Genomic DNA, 3459 nt, shown 5'->3' with positions numbered 1-3459 from the left:
TCTGCTTTCATAGGAGCTCTTCTTTTGGATCAGAATGGCAACAGCAATTTTGTTATTTGAAGTGAATACAGAGTAGACCCAAACATTGTCAAAGGTGAGGAGCAGACAAGATAAAAGCCCATTTTTCCTCAATAAATAAATCAATCTACCTCTGCTCACTTCTACGAAAAGATCAGCTGAGATCTGAAAGACACATGGGTTTCAGTGGCACCAAAACCCCTCCAACCCTCGAAATGCAGGATCCTGTCTGGGTTACTCAGCTGTGAAACTGTTTGTTCCCACTTTTGCAGGAAAACACCACACCCACAGACAGCACACCATCTCTGCCACAGCACTGGGGATTCCATGCCTCAGCCCACAACTGGAACCTTCTACTTCCTAGAATTCTCTAACCTCACTCAGAAAAAAGATTTTCCCACACAGATCTCTCTTCAGCTGTGTCTTTCTGACTGAATCAAGCAACTGCATTTTTACAGGGAGCACATCAACAAAAATTATCATCATGTGATCCTTAAGTGGCAGAACCCCCCCAATCTCTTAGAAAGCACACAGTCAGGCCAAATCTAGTTCCTCTTGCACAACTGCTTTCTGTTTTACTGGATGTTTTAAAGAAAAAAAGGGACTCAGTTCAGAAATACAAGTTGCAGCTGAGGAACACTGAAGCACCCCGTACCAAGAGTTTTCCCTCACCTCTGTTAAGTGGAATTTATCCAACCTTTTGCCTTGGGTTTTAATTTACTCTGTGTTCTGAAAAGACCTTGGTTTGATAATTATGACATTATCACACTTTTTCTCATTTAAAGCTATTGTGTCTGTATCAGTTAAAACACTGGAACCAAAATTCAAGGTAGAAAATACCTTTCATATAATCGGTAAAGCTTCCCAGATAACATAATCAGATTTCATAAACAGTTTTTCTTATAGAAATATGTTTTGTAGATGTTACTTTCTAAGATGTTTGGGTAAGAGCTGGAATTCAAAGCTAGCAAAGTTCATTTCCATGCAACTATGAGTCCAAAAATAAAGATGAAAAATAAAATTAAAAAAATTCTTCAGCTGACAAAAGCTGCTTCTAGCCCAATATTTTTAAAAGTTGTCTCCTAATCTGATGAACACAAAGTCACTCCAAATATGTCTTTTTCAAAAACTGTTAAAATTAAGAACAACATCCCCCATATCACCACTGACTCTTGTGAACTGTAATTCTGTTCTATTGCCCTGCCTTGAAAAATCTGACAACCTAGAAACACCTCCTATGGAATTTGTTTTATTAATTTTAAACCATCTCACCAGTGAAGGAGAAAGAAAATATAAACCAGCATAATAAATTCTAACACTGCATATTTTTTAAAGTAGAATAAATCTCTATTTGATTATTCAGAGAAAGATATTTGGTGTAAGAATAAAAATACATCTCAACATTTAAACATGTTCACAAGTAAAGTGTGATTGAATATTAATGGCAATGAACTACATGAAAGCAGTGGCTGTGCAAATGTTAGGCCAAGAAGATTTCAGGATAGAGCATTGAAACCACAAACTTCACCCTATTTTTGTAGCTAGTTGCATTAGAGAGTCATTACAGAAACTAGAATGGAAAGTACTTTTAGTTTTCCAGAAATAATCTGCTCCTTGACCCCTTCCTCAGCAATATTTTTAAGATGAGGAAGGCAGCTCAAAACACAAGTTGCAGTTCCTCCTTCACTGATAGTTTCTTTCTTTCCTTCTGTTTCTCTGAGCACAACTGAGATAAGAGAGCAGTGACTTGAAGCAAATTTCAAATCTTTTGTTACTGTTCCAACATGTCTTTGTTTAAAAGGAGAAAACCACCTGAAAAAACTTCATGCCCAATGTCATAACCTTTTTAATTAATTACATCAGTCTTTCCAGTCCTAGTGGGCTTAATTTGAAAAATGTGGGTTGAAAAACCCCTCTCAGAACCAATAACCTACTCTTTTTTTCCATTTCACATGTTTAGCTTAAAATAAAAATAGTTTAACTGCAGGAAACCATGCTATCATTGAACGGTCCAAACTTAATTAAAAGAAAGAAGAAAGAAGAAAAAGCAGCAGTTTCATCAGCATTAATAGAAGACAATACATAAAAATGGATGTTACTTAATCTGTCAAACTCCAAGTCTTTTCTTCAGCTTCTCTTAAATCTTTGGCCTTCACAGGATGGTTGAAATTCACAATCAGGTCACAAAGCAATAGCTGGCTGTCCACTGGAAGACAAAGGTCAATGTATCAGCATGATATTTACTGAATGACAGTGAATGGTAATCTACAGACAGCATTGTTTTAGTGTTCATCTATCAACTCACTCAAAAAGTTGAAGGGTTGCCTTGTTTCACTTGCTTCAAGATAGTTAAATTCAGTTGGTGTTAGCAAGTTAGAAATATTTGCATTAGAAGACTCAGTGTTCCTGGAAAGGAATGACTGGTCACCTTGCAGGTGTTTCCCATGGTTAACATGATTTATTGCTCTCTAACTACTGTTCCATTAATTTTTCAAAACACAAGAGCAAAGCTATTGCTTCACTACATTAAAACTCAGTTGTCTGACACAGAAAACCAGGCCATTCACAACTGCACACTCTTAGAAGAATGTCTTTGTTTAATTGGATGGTGAAGTCAGAATTACCATTTATTTTCTTCAGTTCATTGGCCATTGTATCAACATTTTTAATTGCAGCCTCAAGGTTAAACTGTCCATCAGAATTTTTGATCACCTGTACAAAATAGGAACAAAACATGACTGGCAGGGTATATATGATTCATAAACTCATTGATACAGGTAATCGTAATACTATTGACATTTTTTTCTTTCATTTTCTTAATTAATATTTTATTAAAACTTCCCCCACTTTATAATTAGCCTCTTAGACATGGCAAATTACAGCTATGGAAGGTGAGCACTAAAAAGCACTTAGGGTTGGGTTGTCTTTTTCCTGTCACTTTTTTCTTATAGAAACAACCGCAGTGAAATTAATCAGATCTGTGAATTCCTCTCCTCGTCGTTTTTCATGTTTGTTTTCGACCTTTTCCTACAGAATCGAAAATTAACTGAGAATAATAATTCAGCCACAAGATGGAGCTACAGTGACAGTAACGTGACGAACACACCTGGTCACTATTAACACTGAGTGTTAATGAACCCGACTAAACATGCCCAGAAACACTTGTAATCAGTTTATAATCAATATCTCGTCTACTTTAGAAATCATATTTCCTGCCTTTAAATTTAATTAAAAACCAATAGAAATCTAGACCAAATTAAGATTATTAACCATTTGCAATGAAGTATAATTTGAAATGTCAAATGTGTACTACACTCCTCTTTAGTAATTTTTTCCTTATGAAAAATTTCAGAGAAGTGCACATAGCACAATTTCTGGCCTAGTTATAAGCTCTCTACTTATAACTCAGAAATTCTAAAAATAGAATCTGGAAAACTCTGA

This window comes from Pseudopodoces humilis, chromosome 17 (assembly GCF_049639895.1).
Source record: "Pseudopodoces humilis isolate 2021_Gansu_Grassland_sample_001 chromosome 17, ASM4963989v1, whole genome shotgun sequence".
NCBI lineage: Eukaryota > Metazoa > Chordata > Aves > Passeriformes > Paridae > Pseudopodoces > Pseudopodoces humilis.
The sequence above is the reverse complement of the archived record's forward strand: the minus strand, read 5'-3'. Positions refer to the sequence as shown.